Below are 18,379 nucleotides of genomic sequence, written 5' to 3'. Positions count from 1 at the left end.
CCTCGAATAGACGACCTCTTCGATCAACTTCAAGGGGCAAGTTTCTTCTCCAAGATTGACCTGAGATCAGGATACCATCAGCTACGAGTCCAGGAGGATGATATTCCAAAGACCGCTTTTAGAACTCTCTACGGCTACTATGAATTTGTAGTGATGCCCTTTGGTCTAACGAATGCGCCCGCAGTATTCATGGACCTGATGAACCGTGTGTGTCGACCTTACTTAGACAAGTTTGTTATAGTTTTCATTGACGATATACTAGTCTATTCCTGAAGTAAGGAAGAACACAACCAACATTTACAACAAGTATTGGAAACCTTAAGAGCAGAGAAATTGTACGCGAAGTTCTCAAAGTGCGAATTTTGTATCCGGAAGGTAGATTTCTTGGGTCATGTAGTCAGCAAGGAAGGGATACATGTTGATCCCTCCAAGATCAAAGCTATCGAAAAATGGGCGACCCCACGAACCCCAACAGAGATTCGTCAATTCCTAGGTCTCGCTGGCTACTACAGGAGATTCATCCAAAACTTCTCAAAGATCGCGAAACCACTCACCACCTTGACCCAAAATGTGTAACCTTCAGTTGGGAGGAGAAACAAGAAACTGCTTTCCAGACACTAAAGCAAGCCCTCTGCAGTGCACCGATCTTGTCCCTCCCAGAAGGGACGGAAGATTTTGTAATTTACTGCGATGCATCCAAGCAAAGGCTAGGCTATGTTCTTATGCACCAAGGAAAGGTCATATCCTACGCCTCGGGACAGCTTAAGAACCACGAATTCAGCTATACTACACACGACCTTGAACTGGGGGTAGTGGTTTTCGCTCTTAAGATCTAGAGGCATTACCTGTATGGTACAAAATACATAGTCTTTACGGATCACAAAAGCCTCCAACACATATTTAATCAGAAGGAACTTAACATGAGACAGAGACGATGGGTGGAGTTACTAAATGATTACGAATGCGAGATTTGCTATCATCCCGGGAAAGCCAATGTAGTAGCAGATGCCCTTAGTTGAAAATAATACTCGGGCCGCCGAGTAAAGTCTCTAACTATGACAATCCATTCACACCTGTCCGCTTAGATCAAAGAGGCTCAGCTGGAAGCCTTGAAACCCGAGAACGTGACAGGTGAAGCCTTAATAGGAATGGAAAAGAACTTGGAAATCAAGGGTGACGGAGTTCGTTATCTCATGAATTGGATCTGGACACCGAGGGTTGGTGGCTACAGAGATGTTATCATGAACGAAGCCCATAAAACTCGATACTCCGTTCATCCAGGTTCAGACAAGATGTATCTGGACCTTAAGAAACTCTATTGGTGGCCGAACATGAAAGCTGAGATTGCTACCTATGTGGGCAAGTGTCTGACTTGCGCCAAAATTAAGGTAGAATATAAAAATCCCTCAGGTTTACTACAACAACCAGAAATACCTGAGTGGAAGTGAGATTGGATTACAATGGATTTCATAACCAAATTACCCAGGACAACGGGTGGTCATGACACTATTTGGGTAATCGTCGACAGATTAACCAAATCCGCACACTTCCTGCCAATAAAAGAAACTGACAAAATGGAGAAGTTAACAAGGACATACATTAAAGACATAGTACGATTGCATGATGTGCCAATATCCATTATCTCTGACCGAGATAGTAGATTTACCTCATGGTTTTGGCAGTCATTGCAAAAGTCCTTGGGAACAAATCTTGACATGAGTACAGCGTACCATCTTTAGACTGATGGACAAAGCGAAAGAACCATACAAACACTGGAAGACATGTTGAGGGCTTGTGTGATAGATTTTGGTAAAGCTTGGGATACCCATTTACCACTCGTTGAATTCTCGTACAACAATAGCTATCACACTAGCATCAAAGTTGCTCCCTTTGAAGCCCTCTATGGTCGTAACTCGTAAGTGCAGATCCCCTCTGTGCTGGGCTGAAGTGGGTGACACGCAACTAGACAAGAACCAAGTACTCGACAGTACTCTAACCGGTCCCGAGATCATTCGAGAAACCACAGAAAATATTGTACAAATTCGGGAACGACTGAAAGCTTCTAGAGACAGACAAAAGAGTTATGCGGATAAACGACGAAAACCCTTGGAATTCCAGGTTGGTGACCGCGTCCTGTTAAAGGTCTCACCCTGGAAAGGAATGATACATTTCGGCAAACGTGGGAAACTAAATCCAAGGTACATCGGGCCATTCAAGATTCTTGCTAGAATTGGTCCGGTTGCTTATAAACTCAAACTACCGCATGAACTCAATAATATTCATCCCACTTTTCACGTCTCTAATCTCAAGAAGTGTCTGTCTGACGAGACTCTTGTAATCCCACTCGACGAAATCAAATTAAATGAGAGTCTACACTTCGTAGAAGAACCGGTGGAAGTCATGGATAGGGAAATCAAAAGAACAAAACAAAGTCGTATACCAATAGCGAATGTTCGCTGGAATGCCAAGCGGGGACCTGAATTCACTTGGGAACGGGAAGATCAAATGAAACAAAAATACCCACATCTTTTCCCTAGTTCATGAGTACCACTTTTAGAAACAATTTCGGGACGAAATTCCCTCTAACGGAGGGATAATGTGACAATCCGTTATTTTCAAATTTGTAAAACTCAATAAAAATCAAAACTTGTTAATTAAAAGTCAGCATTTTTGAATTGTTATTTTATAAGGCTAAATTAATAATTTTGATGTATACAAACAATTTATTATTAAAGTGTTGCAAAAAGAAATTAAATACATCAAAATCCGAGAAAATCTCGCATCTAGCCCCACCGAAAACCCTCGCAACCTTATCCCTTCTCAGACCGAAAATGGTTTTCGGTCAAGATCGCATGACCGCCTCTTCTTCGGACCGCAATCAGGACCGAAAACCCCCTCGGAGGGTATACTCTACACCGAAAACCTGTTGCATCGGACAGCAAACCCCTTTCTCGGCCGTAAACACCTTTCCTCGGGATGAGTTCTCGACCGAAATCACTTAAGCCGCCTCATTTATCTTACCTCATACTTAAGCAAACAAAAAGAAATCCTTCTCATTTCTACTTCCAGTAAATGATATTTCACCCATTCTCTCTCAAATTCCTTTCATTTTCAAAAGCTAAAACAACTTCAAGAAACATTTTACTTCCATTGATTTTACAAGTTTTGGTAAGTTTTATTTATGAATCTTATGTTAAACAACACATATATATTACTTGTATCATCTTAATCACACATGATTATGTGTTAAAAACCATTAGGATAACGATATCCTTCCCGTGTTTTAGCCCGAAGTCACCGTTTTCTACCCCGTTATCGAAACCGTTATCACATTTGAGGTGACTTCATACTCCTACATTTTCATGATTTTTTACTATTTTAGGGGGGAAATACTAGTGTAACACAATAAAACTTGTGTTAATATCTAAATGTTTTCAATATTTTATTAACTGTTGCCGTTATTAAAAATGTATATTTATATATGTATAAATTATATAATTAGGATTCAACAGGCTTAGAATTGATAATTTAGCTCCATTTCCTGTTCCTTGTTTGGTTGTGGGCTTAGAGTAAAATTGTTTATTCGACTGTCTATTTAATCATAATTATATAAATATTATATTTATATAAGTATAAAATGATTTTAAACTTGTTAAACAAAAATATAATTTTTGTAAACTATTTTAGTACCGTTGGAACATAAAACATTGAATTTCACGGAACAACCGTATCACATATTTTATAATCTAAACTTGTCGTATCATTAAGAATATAAAGGTTTTCATTTCAGTAAAACACAAACATGTAAACTATAATTGGTATAGTTTATGGAACTTACATGTTGCTTTTCAAAGTTCAGAATATATTACAGAAAACAAACATATAAACTATAATAAATATAGTTTATGAGATATATACCTACAGTTTATTTATTTCAAAGTAACTTTTCATTATTCTACACGTAACCGTCAATATAGCATTTGTGAGACACACTTCACGTACTTATCTAAGTACCAACCAAGTCCTGAAATTATAACCAGAGTCTCCTGGAGGGAGAGTGTGACACTTGTGTATAGATCTATACGGGACTGACAATCCCGCACCTCAGCTGCTTGTAACAGCTAGGCCGACAGGCCTGTGGTGACAAATGTCGTACCGATTGCGACACCTGAAGAACGTCGTGTTCAGGCCATCTGAGGTCATCAAGCATGGTTATAATAACTCACAATTTGGTATTGAACAATACGATTAGTGTAAGAATAAGTAAACAACGTCACTTAGTTTTATTAAATAATAAAACTATAATATAGTATTTTACAAGTACAATTGATGAATCCAAATATTTACAATTACATAGTTTTCATACAAGTACAAGTACAAAATACTATTCCAGTTTAGAGAGAACATACTTTTCATGGTTTTATGTGAGTTAAAACTACATTTTACTAGCTCAGAGTACAATAACAATTACACGTTTGATTACAATACATTACAACAGAAAATATAGGATTTTCTGGGAAAACATACTTACATTTTCAAGGAACAAACTACAGATTTCAATTACTAACATGCTTATGAACTCACCAACTTAATTGTTGACACTCTTTTCAAAACTACTTGTATTCTCAGGAAATCAGTAAACAGGTACATCCATGGGTTTTTGAGAAGACGGAGCATTATAGACTCATGTCTTTTAACTTTTGATATACATTTTAGTGTCGAGTATACAATGATTTGAACACATATATGAAAACTTATACTTTATCAATACATGGTTGTTGTACTTTGATTACTATTAAGCAATTGTTGTGATACTTTACATGACGTCCTCCGCCCCCGAATGTTTCCGCCGTTCCGATTTGGGGGTGTGACACGAGATGATGATTTTGAAGTGGCCACACCTTTTAACCTAATTTTTCCTGTGTAAATGATACCACGTGGGTTATGTTACTGGTTGTTAAATTGCAACCGGTTATAAAGCTAAAAATGGGATAGATCAGCTTTAATAATGGTTAAATTGAGCACAAAATTAATATAAGACAAAACTGCAAAAATGGTCCTTGTAGTATGATTTTGTTTGAGGTTTAGTCCAAACCTCGACTTTTTTGGCTTCGTAGTCCTTTTGAGCTAGTTTCATTGCAGATTTGGTCCCTCAGTAAACTGAAATGACTGTATTACCATTGGGGTATTTATTTTCTATTTTTCTTTCATTTTTTTAAATCTTATACTTATTTATTTATTTAAACAATTAAAAAAATAATAGCCCCCCTCTCTCTCTGTCATACACAAGAACACATCGATTCTGAAACTCACAAGAACACATATACACACATATTTCTTGATTTTTTCTGAAAATCCCTTTTTTGGACCTCCGATTTTGGATCTACGTCTTCTTGGACCTCCGATTTTGCTATGTACCTCAACTCTAGATTTCATCTCCTTCCATAGAGCCCTGAAGAACAGAAATATGTTCAAAACTAGATTTCATAAGTTCAAGCCTTCTAGTTCAAAAACCGATTCAAAGCACACACACACACACACGATGGATACGTTAAAATATGGGTTTCTTTTTAGATGTCAAACCTTTGATTTAGTTGCAGGTTCTCTAAGGGTTTTGGAAGTCCTTGTTGCTATGCCATTAGTTCTTGATCTATATTGTAACGACCCAAAAATCACGACATAAAATTTTTGTTTTTTTTAATTAGTAAATCGTTAATGCAGATTGTTTCTATAAAACCAGAGTAACCAATACTTTGCAAAACATCTTTTAACCAGAGTAATTCACAGAATGCGGAAACATGTGGTGTGTGCTCTGCAATCATCCCGAGCTCTTCCATTTGAAAACCGGAGTACCTGAAACGAGTGGCGGAGCCAGGCTCAAAGCAAAGGGGTATCCCAATTTTTTTTTCCGGGTTATCACCGCAACGACTGAGCATGGGGCGGGTCGGGTCAGTTTTGACCTAAAACCGAACCCAAAACCGACAGCCTCAGTTTTGAAACTTTTAAAACCGTACCGAACCCAAACCCTTCGGTTCGGTGTTTTGGTTTTTAGTTTGTTCTTAGGTTTCCTGGTTTGGTTTTGGTTTTAAACCCAAACCTTAATCAAATCCTTAGCTAACTTCAAGTCTTGTTATATAAACATGAAGTTGAAGTATCTGTTGATACTTGAATCGATGTGGGACTCAAAGTAGATATCAAATGAAGCATGAGAATAACAAGTTTATATAATAAATAAAAATAACTAAGTTTACATGTGTTTGGCGATGTGGGATAAAATAGTTGGGAAAATAAAAGAACAGAATAGCTGGAAAAATAAAAAGAAATGTAAACAAAGGATTTGTAAGGAGCAAGAATTGATCCTAAGACATTTGTTTCAAGAAGCCAACATGCAAAAACTGAGCAAATCCTTAGTCCTAACTAGCATTCAATTCACAGATTTATAGATCAAATCATAACAGATAACATGTATGGGTATTTTGGGAAAACTTACTGGAGCTCGACTGATTGCATGCACCACACCCTTCTCTTTTCTTATAAAATTCTTTTCTTGAAAACATTTTTCTTTTGAAAACTTTATCACTCCTCAGTTTGAGTTCAGTCACACCCGAGAGTATGTCCGAATCCCTCAAACCAAGGCTCTGATACCAACTTGTAACGACCCAAAAATCACGACATAAAATTTTTTGTTTTTTTAAATCGTTAATACATATTGTTTCTATAAAACCAGAGTAACCAATATTTTTCATAACATCTTTTAACCAGAGTAATTCGCAGAATGCAGAAACATGTGGTGTGTGCTCTGCAATCATCCCGAGCTCTTCCATTTGAAAACTGGAGTGCCTGAAACATAAACTGAAAACTGTAAGCACAAAGCTTAGTGAGTTCCCCAAAATCTCACATACCAAACATAAAGCCACACAAGCCATGCAATCAAATATATAAGGATGCGATGGAAACCCTCTATGGTCTTACTCCGGGTGCCATGGGAACCCCCGCATGGTCTTAACCCACTGCCATGGGCTTCCCTCATGGTCTTGACCTGGAATACCATGGGATCCCCCACATTGGATGACATCCAAGTGCCTCGGGCTCCCCTCGAGGTCTTCCATGCAAGAAACACAGAGTCAACTAGCATACCACATATCACATAAATAACTAGCATACCACATAACACATAATGGGCTGGCATTGGTGCCTTCGACCCATGGATATAGTGAGGAGACTCACCTCGCACTGCTGAATCATACAGAAAACCATTGGCTGCTGGCTGACAGATCCTCAATCTACCAATAACAAATCAAATCAATACCCAATTAACAATTGGGTTCTAATCCATAAACATAACTTTAAACCTGGGGTAAAAAGACCATTTTACCCTTAACTTAGCCTTGACCAAAATTATGGCCCAAACTAAAATCAGAAAGGCCCAAAAGGCCAATTAACCAATCAATGGCCCAATTTTCCAAATTGGGCCCAAACATCTACATGGCCTTACCTTAAGGTCCAACCATCTTTCTAGTCCAAAACACTTGGCATTCTGATGGCCCATTAGCCCATATCCATTCAAAGCCCAAATATGGCCCACTCATGGCCCAATTTTCCAAATTGGGCCCAAACCTCTCTAATGGACCTTATCCTAAAGCCCAATAATTTCCTTGGTCTAAAAACCTGTTTTCTAGATGTCCACGAAGGCCCACAACAACTTAGTCCAAGAAATGGCCTAACCCGAGGCCCATAATTGCGAAGTCCACTCTACTTGAGTACGTAGGGCGTACTCAGCAGTACGCTGCACGTACTCGCTTAATGGCTTGTACGCTGCGCGTACTGGCTTGTACGCCCATCGTACTCCCTTCTTAATCCCACTTTTTCCATTAAGCACTTAATGCTTAGCCCATAAGTCCAAACCATAAATCTGAGTCCTAAATAACGTCTAGACCCATAAAGTCACTGACTTAGTGACTTTGCATGCCCCAAAAGAACCTGAACTCCAAATATAACACTCTACTACCAAGGAAATGGTTCTAACTCATGCATGGATGGATTTAAACTCTAAAGGTGCCAACTTTATGGACCTTAAGCCTCAAAAACACTAAGAGGGGCAACTCAAAGCTCCTGGAATGAAATCAATACCACTAGATCACATACTTGGGACCAAAATGAACCAAAACTCATAAATGGTAGATCTAAGACATCAATGATCAAGTTCAAAGCTTTATACCTTCAACAAGATGGAAATGAGACACATGAGGCAGATCCATAAGCTCTTCCTTGATTCCCATCCTTGCACCAAGCTCCATCTTTATAGAAATGGACCAAAACACCAAAAATGGACACCATAAGCTCAAGATACCACCATGAAGACTTAAGAACGAATTCTAGGGTTTTAGAGGGTGGAGGCTGACTTAGAATGAAGAAGGAGGCTTAACCCTATGCATATATAGGGTACAACCCTTGGATTAGGGTTTTCAATCTGACCCTCGTACGCCCCGCGTACGAGGCCGCGCACCCCGACCCAACCTCGCACAAACGCCCCGCGTTCCTCCCAACTACGTGTCACGTAGTTCCCTCTCCTCGGTATGCCCTGCGTTCCACCTTGGTACGCCCCACGTACTACGGTTTTTTCCCAAACCCTAATTCTTTCGAAGGCCACAACTCTCTCGATACAACTCCGATTCCAACAATCTATATATCCCTAAAAAAGTATCGAGATGCTCTACACTATTATCAACTCATACCGGACATAAGATATTCCGGACGGACATCCGCTTTCCATAAAAACCCTAACTGACAAATTACTGAAATGCCCTTTGATTCCAAACACAAACTGAATACCCAAAACATCCGAATTACAGTATCCAACTCCAACTGGGTCCAAAACTCAATTCCTCAAGGATCCGAAGCCTGCTAATACCCAATCCTTTGATCGCCAACTCAAAATGGAAACAATGCGAAACAGAATGTTACAACTCTCCCTCCACTTAAATTAAATTTCGTCCTCGAAATCCGTCCTTACCTTTCCCAGCACATCCAACAATCTGGTCAACATCATCACAACCCGAGAATAATATAGCCTTCCCAAGGCAACCGAAGCCAACCCTAACAAAACTTACTAGTGTTTTTGTTATTTTTTTTAATTATTAACATTTAAAAATTAATTAAATATATAAGGGTAGTTTGGTAAATTGAAAAATAAATAAATTAGTTTAATTTAAATTCAATCCTATTATTATGGTAACTGATTTATTCATTAAGCCTAAAATTATGGTAGATATCTTCTTTCCTTCTATTCCCTACGACATTCATCATCGACATTCACTGATTTCCACTCGTTTATATCTCTCTCGGTCTCCCTTTATGTTCTCATCCCTCCCCTGTCCTGATCCAGGTGGAAAAGGACTTCAAAAAAAGCTCATTGCCCCCGACGCCGCCCCTATCTCAGCAAAAATCAGCATTTCAGTTGAAGACCTGGCCTCTCTCCCATCGCTTGATGTGGCAGCGTAGATATCATCATGAGTCCCCTTGTCCACGATAGCAGATATGCCAATTTTGGTTTCACTGGAAACCCTAAATCAGATTTTCCTCTAAAAAATAAATTTTTATTAGTTTTGAAGTTATATGAACTCGTTGGGTTTGGAAAATGACAAATCTTTTAAAGTTATTTTATATGAATTTACAGAAATCAGTTCTCTTATATACCAAGTAGTCCCTCTTACTGCGATTTGTAGGTTTCATTGATTGCAACATGTTCGATGCCTTATTTCCCTTCTTTATAGTGTCGCCCTCTTCCACCTCCTGCTGCTTTCTATTTCCATTTTGCTCAAATAATAAGAAATCAAAGGTAATTTTTTTCCGAATTGACAGCTTTCTGGTGTGTTCATCGTGCCTTGCATGGATTATGATGTTGTACTATGGTTGTGGTGGTGTTAGGGCGATGCAGGGAGCCAACGATGACTATGATGCCCGAAATTGATAAATGCTAGCCACACATTAGACTCATATGCCCTGGACCTTCATTCCCGGTGACCAACAAAGATTGATTCATCTCTTGGTAACAACCATTCGATCAGAGGTAATTTACAAATCTCAAATATGATTTTGTTTTAGATTTAGGGTAACAACCTTACAAATTTTGTGATTCTGGTTTTAGCTGGAACATAAGGTGAATGTGATTGGAAACAATTAAAGTTATAATATGCTTAATCAAGGTGAGTTATTTGTGCATATCTTTTTGAACATAAACAATTATTATGTTTATTACTCTCCACGATATGATTTTCCAAAAGAGATCAAATCCAATCATACTCACCCTTACGATTCCTTGTTCCTGTTCTTAGAAATAGTAATCGAGCCTATAAGTTTATCAATATATTTGCCGGTGTAGGGTCATTCTTATTATTGGAAATTGGTAAATGCTAAAGGTATGTTGAAATTGTGTAGTGTTGAAGCTCTTCTCCATTCACCTTGTTCAATCAGAACATAGTTGCAAACTACAATTGCAGACAAAAGGGTAAAATTGTCCTCAAATCTCACCCATTAGACTTCTTGAAGAAAAGTTAGATGAGTGGTTAACCGAAGAGCTAGAGAAATGCATGGAAGATGATTATATAGTATTTAATTGACCAGTATCAGTCGATCACATGTTCACAAGTTTGCTTTAAGCATTTTATATGTATAAAGTAAAGTTATTTTCTTGCAAATACTTCACTTCATAGATTAAATAAAACTATTTTCTTATGTTCCAGCTCTTAAAAACTTAATTGAGCATTTGCATTGTTAGAATTTCAATATATGTGTTTGTTTACTAGCTCGACTCCTAGTTTTGTAATTGCTTCTTTCATTCAATACATGTTACTAGTTTTGTGCCTAAGAAGGCATATTTTTCTTATTCTTCTATGTTTTAAATTTTTATTGTCTAATTTTTTATTCTGACTTTTGAGTTGAAGAAGCTTATTGATTTTTTTGGTAATTTGTGATTTATGATTCGAGTGTCCATTTGATTTTCTGAATTTAGATTTTGCTTTTTTTTATGGATATATATATATATATATATATATATATATATATATATATATATATATATATATATATATATATATATATATATATATATGTATTGCTTCCTTCCCCAACACTGAAGCCAATCCAAAACGGACGTAACATGCTCTTCACATCGGATGGGAATACATCTTGTCAACATGTAAGAAGTAGCAATTGTATTCTTATAGAATGAGTTAGCAATATATTCTTTCAGAATTGTTTGACAATATATTCTGTCAGAATGGATTAGCACCAATATTATCTCAGAATGGATTAGTGTTTTACTTAGATTTCAATGTTTTTATTTGATTTTTAACCATTTTCAATTTTATTCCTTTAAGAATAAATGTATTTGTTAACCATTATTAGTCGTATTCTTTCAGAATGAATGTAATTTATGTTCATAGTTTGTATTCTGTAAAAATGAATGTAATTACTGATTCTAAAATATTCAAATCCATTTCATATAAAACTTATATTCATAGAAATTATTAATTTTGATAATATATGTTTATAGTATTCTGTTAGAATACAATGTTTTTTTTTTCAAAATAACTATGAAGACATTCTTTTAGAATGTCCGAATTAATATAATTATTATCAAGAAAAATAATATTTTTATAGTTAAGAGAATTAATTATTTCCTAAAATCTTTAATTTTCCTTTTTAAATTTATGTTAATTACTAAAACACGCTTATAATGAAATTAGATGGTATTTTCAATTATTTTTAATTCAATAATATTTATTAATCACTTTCTTAAAATAATTAAAATAAGTGGTCCACAATCAATTCTACATCCACATAATAATTAGTTAGAACACAATAACCTAAACCTAAACCTATATATATATATATATATATATATATATATATATATATATATATATATATATATCCGATAATTTTTTTTTTGTAGGAAGGTAAAAAGTTTTTTTCTATATATTTTTTTGACGAACAAAATAAATGAATCACTAGATGAATCAAAAATAACATGATTCACAAAAAAAAATTCACAAAAAAACATCTCGATGATTAATTTATATATTGATTTTATTGTTATTCACTAAAATTGTCATAAAAGTGAATTTTTTTTCTTAATTTACTTAAAAATGAATCGATGTTTTTTTTGGGAATTTTTTCTTGTGAATAATCTTACAAATGAATCATCTAATGATTCATTTTGTTTGTTCGTTAAAAAAATATGTAGAAAAAAAATTTCTTACCTTCCTCCTAAAATTTTCTTTCTTATTTGATCTTGACTCTCTCTCTCTCTCTCTCTATATATATATATATATATATATATATATATATATATATATATATATATGTTTCGTTCAGTGTTCTTGATTCAAAAAGATTCAGAGTTTCATCAATTTTGAAACTAGAAAAATAAGGGTTTTCAAAAACAAAAAAAAATATTTATAGTCCAAGAAAAAAAATCACACATGGCATTGAAGAAATTGCACATGAGGTTTCATCTGAAAATATACAAGTTGCTGATGCAGAAGACGTGTATTGGTGAGATGTACGTTTGCAGATGAGATGAGAAAATCTTTGATGATGCTAATCACCTACGATTTTGATGGTTATTTTACGTAATTTGCTAATTTTTTACTATTATTTACAATTATAATTTTGACTATTTTTGTAAATTTCTTTTTTTAAAAAAAAAAAAATACACCTCACGTGATTAGAGTATCTATCAATGTACATTTTTATTAATATTTGACAAATATTAAATGTTTGTGAATATTGCCCCTATGTGATATCCAAAGGCAAAATAATCAATAAATAAAATAGTACAAATCAGTGAATCACTACACATGTATATGAGTATCATCATGATTCATGGATGATTTATTAATTTTCTCATACATCATATGTTCTTAGAAGACAACTCACTTTTAGAGATGTATATCAAATACCTTTTTTTTTTTTTTTTTTTTCTTTTCTGAAACGAAAAATTAATCTATATCTAACTACCATCATGATATTTTCGTAAACGTTGCTTCTTCGTAGACGTTGTTTCATATACATAGATATATTAATATGTTTTAAATTAAAAGAGATAAGTATAGAATACAAACCACTACAAATTACGAAAGTATCCATCAAATAATCAGTTAATTTTTCTCAAGCTTCACGTGTTCCGATAACATGGTTCCATATTTTATAATTTGTATGCAAGCAAAAAGATTCAATGGATAAGAACGCCAAGTACACATCAGTGGTTTATTAATTTATTTCAGCAAGTAATTGTTCGTTAACTCCACCTATATTTTTTCACTAGAGAAAAGGTACAGACCACTGCAAGTTATGCGTTTATCCAAATATGATCTGTTAGTTTTTCTCGAACCTATATCATGTGTTCTCTGATGTGGGTTTATATTTTATCTAGAAGCTAAACACATGAAAATACAAATTTCTGAAAATTATGATATAGCATGAGTATCCATAAAACGTTGTTACTTTTTTTCTATTCTGAGATATGACAAGTTCGTAAACGTTCTCGATGTTTTATATGTAAACAAAAATATTAAGGGTGTGTTTGTCACGGAGCGTTTGAGAGCTTCTAGCTTTTAGCGTTTGACAAAATGTTCCGTTTTGAACAGAAAGCCTCGTTCGACACTTCAAGCTTCTAACGTTTAGTTTAAACAAAACAATTCAAATCCAAATGCTACTTCATTAGCGTTTAACAAAACGCTACAAGCTAAAAGCTACCATCTACCTGCTACAAGTTACCCGCTACCAGTTAGTTTTGCCGAACACGCCCTAAGTAAACAAAAAAAAAAAAACAGTTAATTTGTAGCCTAATGGTGTTACTATTTTAAATTTTAATATGAACAAAATATGAAGTCTAGAAGTAAAATTTGTAAATCACTAAGAGGACATTATTATATATATATATATATATTAAAGTTGTGAAAAGTTTTAACAGTAAACATGAGACATTTTGCTCAATTTTGGTCCCTTAAATTACATTTCCGGTCCCTCTATTTTTGTTTCCTGATTTGTTGGCAAAAATGGCCCATAGGTTTTCATATTTTGAGTTGTTTAGATTTTTGGCACGGTATTGACAATTTGGTCCCTTAAAGATAAGGATGGGGCTGATACGTGTCGTTCCCACGTCCCCCCACTAGTTCTGCCTTATCTTCCCCCCACCCGCTTTCCAGTTCCTATCCTAAAGCGAGTCGACCTAAACAGTCTTCTATTCCTCTTTCAATCCGTTCTTCTCATCAGATGTATGCCCAAAATTGTCTGTCTGGAATCGCTTTGGACTCCATTCCATGTCGGCATCGCCGGGAGAAGAAGGCGGACTAACGTTACCTTCGTCTATACGCTTTCACTTCCATTCGTTCCAAGAAATCTCCCATTATGACTGATTTCTCGATCGACAATCGCTATTAACCGCCTTCTTTCAATTGATTTTGCAACCACAGAGGATGACCATCGTTTCAGGTTTGCAAAACCTCTTCGATTTCCGTTTCGTAATCCAATTTTGCAGGTATTTGTTCGATAAATGACGGTTTTTTCACACACATCAACGTTTTACTGATTTTTTCTCCGCCTCTGAGTTTGTTGTTTCAGGCTCAACTTAGTTTACTCCTTCCTGTAGTTGAAATTCATTTTTTGATTTCACCCAAGATTAGGGCTTTGCGACTCTCCCAATTTTGAAAGGGAAGCAGCAACAACCAACAACACATATCAACGCTAATGTTAGTGGTGGTGCGACAGCGTTGGCTGCCGGTGGCAGTGGCTGGAGGTGATGTGGGGTTGAACTTTCCTTACCGGTTGAAAGCCTGCGTTTGACATCGTCGCACCACCAAAGAAAACATACCATGCCAGGCGATAGGCTCCAGAACCAGAAGGACTACCGCATTTGTCCTTCAATCATTACAGTCGACTTTTCACAGTTTCGCACCCAATGGGTATGTTGGATTTTCATAAATTTCTCTGAAGTTTACTATGAATTAGGTTAGGGAATAGTTATTTTCTCCTTTTCTACTGCTACGTTTTGATTTTTTCTATTTGCAGGTTTTTCGTTGTACACCATGTTGGATCCGATTTTACCTAGGAGCTTCGTTGCTTTCAGATTGCCGCTTCGTTTCAGGTACGAACCTTGAACAAATTACAGTGTTTTCGTTGACTAGATTGAGATAATTGAAAAAAAATATATGTTTAAATTGTGTGGTTTTGACCACTTTTGTATTAATTTCACTTATCAGAACCGGCAACAACACTTCAATCAGGTGTCACTTTTGGTATTCTTGACAAAGCTGTTCATATCCTCTCTATGAAACTCTGCCCATTTAATCGATTTCTAATTGTTTGTCCACTTCTATACAACGTTTTTTGGGATGCAACGTATAAGATATATACACCAAAGATGAAATTCAAGTACATCCTACATCTTATTGAAAAGGTTTTACATTAAAATTGATTATATGAATTCCTCAACTCATTCTTTTGAAACATATAAATTTAATGTTTGTATTCTATATGCAGAATTCTGCTGGGATCATTGCTCTACCTGATGAAGCCTGGTAAGCAACATTCAAACCAAATGCATATGTATCTTCATATTAACGTTCTTATATGCATTTACTCTTTTCACAAACATTGAATATAGATCTATGTACTCATGTTCAGTATTGTTGTTAGTAGTTATTTCTTTTTCTGCTATATTTCTGAAATACTATGACCGTAATATGCACAGCTCTACAGTTCTGCCATCTGCCACTGAAGCCTCTTTGTTTCTTGATAATAATAGTATGCATTCTAAAACTATCAATAACAGGTAGTTAATTAATCATTATTGTACACAATACAATACTACTTTTATTTGCTTTTTCAAAAATTATTAATGTTTTCTGGGGTTGATGCTATGTTCTACCTGATGTTTCTTTTTGTGTTTTGATGCAGTTTGTGCCTACAACCCCTCTCATTTAGTAAAGATTGTCCTATTGTGAAACTGAACAGAGGAACATGAAGTTGAAAATTCATTGAATCTTTAGTTGTCAGCCAAGTGTTCGATCATTTGCTTGAGTGAGTCTTCTAATCCTGATTGATCACGGTGGAGGCTGGTCTTCGTTGCAGCAATAGTGGTTTATGACAACAAGAAATTAGGGTTCATATCCCATTTGAAAACAAGGTTCATTTCTACAATCTCACGTCTCCATTTGAGTTGGAGTTTCTTCTTTTTGTTCACAATTCTAATATTTGTGATAAAATTATCAGGAATAAAATGTCACTGGGAAAAAATTACATCCCGGGGTTAGTAAAACATATGAGTTCATTACGTAGAAAGAGGATTCTGATTTTGAACGAAATTGATATCGGTTCTATCGATGCTTTTTCTCCAACACACATGTGAGTTTTTTCCTTAATACTATGCTCATGTGAAATTTCTAATAATTTGGATATGAATTTAATGCTTTAGAATTCAAAGGGTATTTTCATAAATGAGTTAATGAAGGAAAAAAAGAATTTTTCAATGCGTATATGCTTTTTTTATTCATGACAATAATTAGATATTTTATCTATTTTCATTTTCTTGGTTCAATATGGACAAATATTTTAAATTAAAGATGGTTTAGCTAAAAGTTTAAAAATAGAAATGTAATTGATGTATTTATCAAACTTTTGCAAATATCAGAAGGGATTAAGTGAAGATGATGTTGGGCAAAAATTTAAAAGTCATATTTTCAAAATCAATGGCTGTCAAGATGAAAATAAATTGAAAATTGTTTTATTGTTTGAAATTTCAGTTAATGCAGTACATTTTAGAAATTACTATATTTATGTAACCACTAAAATAATTACATACTTTATTTGATGCTTAATTCTTTTTAGTTTCCTTTTTTTTTACTAACTTTTGTTTAATGATTTTGTTAAATGCACCATTTTTTCAAGGACCCCGTGTTCTTGGAACTTTGTTGTCAATTGGAAATGATGGCAGACCAACAGGTTCTTCAGCAGCTACAATTACGAGAAGAAACAACAAACAACCTTACTTGACTTGGATTTGTTTAATTTTGGTCAGTAAATCTATATCATCACAGTGTTGTGGTTGATTGTTTTTGTAAATGCGATTGTCTTAAATATAGTATTTCATCCTATTTTTCCGTGTGATTCGTATGTTTTCAAACTTATTTATAGATGAAAAAATTACATTCAGTCTTAGTTGCATTTATTCTATTCATTTAATGTTTCATATTGGACACACTTTATTATGAATAGTTCTATACCTTTCCTCTTAATGTTTGATATTGGAGGCATTTTATCCGTGGAATCCGGCTCTCCAGTTTCATCCCATCAACCAAAGGATAAACCCATTAAGTATATATATTTCGATAAATAGCTTATCCGACAACAAAAAAAATTATCCATGACGAAACAATATTACTGCCCCATAACAATACTCAAACTATAAACAAATAGTTGATCAAATAACATTTACAAAGAACAAAGAACGGAAAAAATTGTCTCATCTGACCCCCGCAACGCGGGGTTCCCCACCTAGTATATATTAAAGTTGTGAAGAAAAAGAACAATAAACTGCCCATTTATTTGGCAGAATTGGTCCCTTAAGTTACATTCCCGGTCCCTGTATTTTTGTATATATTACAATTGTTGTCCCTTAGCTAAGAAAAGGAATAGTAAACTTGTCATTTTTTTTGGCAGAATTGGTCCCTATATTATTATTGGGCTTCAAAGTTAGGAATAATAAATTTGGATGTTTTTTGGCAACTTTGCTCCTCATTCTTTAACCATTTTGACACTTTTGGTCCTTGCAACCAATATTTTTACATTTTTTAGGAACCTTTTAATATTTAAAGTTTGGCCACAAAACTTTAACGGTTTGACAACTTTGATCCCTTTTCTAAAAAATTGCAAATTCCTACCCCTTTAATTCTTTAGCCATTTTGACACTTCTGGTCCTTGCAGTCAAAATTTTTACATTTTTTCATAAAAACTGGATGTTTTTTTGGCAACTTTGCTCCTCATTCTTTAACCATTTTGACACTTTTGGTCCTTACAATCAATATTTTTACACTTTTTAGGAACCTTTTAATCTTTAAAGTTTGGCCACAAAACTTTAACGGTTTGACAACTTTGATCCCTTTTCTAAAAAGTTGCTAATTCCTACCCCTTTAATTCTTTAGCCATTTTGACACTTCTGGTCCTTGCAGTCAAAACTTTTACATTTTTTCATAAAAACATGAAAAAAACGGTCCGGGGCAAAGTCCGGGCTTTTCATTTTTGCACTTTCTACGTCTGTCATATTTATCGATTCGCAAACAACATTGAAAGTTTCTCGCCCCCGCGTAGCGGGGGT

At 35.0% G+C, this 18,379-nt stretch overlaps 1 long non-coding RNA gene across 1 annotated transcript; it reads left to right on the top strand.

The window, feature by feature from the left end:
• Window positions 1–15,961: 15,961 nt before the first annotated feature.
• Window positions 15,962–17,077, top strand: LOC145114267 (uncharacterized). Its single transcript, XR_013710961.1, has 3 exons — window positions 15,962–16,192; window positions 16,279–16,410; window positions 16,954–17,077. It is a non-coding gene; the product is annotated as an uncharacterized LOC145114267 (long non-coding RNA).
• Window positions 17,078–18,379: the final 1,302 nt, after the last annotated feature.

The sequence above is a fragment of the Lactuca virosa genome, chromosome 5 (genome assembly GCF_052849685.1).
Source record: "Lactuca virosa cultivar CGN04683 chromosome 5, Lactuca_virosa_CGN04683_v6, whole genome shotgun sequence".
Lineage (NCBI taxonomy): Eukaryota > Viridiplantae > Streptophyta > Magnoliopsida > Asterales > Asteraceae > Lactuca > Lactuca virosa.
Note: the sequence above shows the minus strand (reverse complement) of the source record. Positions and strands in the feature narration are given on the sequence as shown.